The sequence below is a fragment of the Plasmopara halstedii genome (assembly GCF_900000015.1).
Source record: "Plasmopara halstedii genome assembly, contig: Scaffold_410, whole genome shotgun sequence".
Lineage (NCBI taxonomy): Eukaryota > Oomycota > Peronosporomycetes > Peronosporales > Peronosporaceae > Plasmopara > Plasmopara halstedii.
In genome coordinates this window covers 332,270-332,469 of record NW_020187331.1, presented here as the reverse complement: position 1 = coordinate 332,469, position 200 = coordinate 332,270, and positions in this window count along the sequence as shown.

Below are 200 nucleotides of genomic sequence, written 5' to 3'. Positions count from 1 at the left end.
ACCGTACCCGCGCTCATCGCGAGCGCTTGAAGCCGCGTGCTTCTGGATGCCCTTTGGTTGCTGGCGTTTGCTAACCAAATGGACAAACCTGATGCGGAGATCGCGCTGGTCCAAGACGTAGGACAGCAGGCGTTCTTCTTGGAGTTCCCGTACCTCCTCGGGTGGGTGATTGAGGGTCTTCACCCACGACCAGAACATGC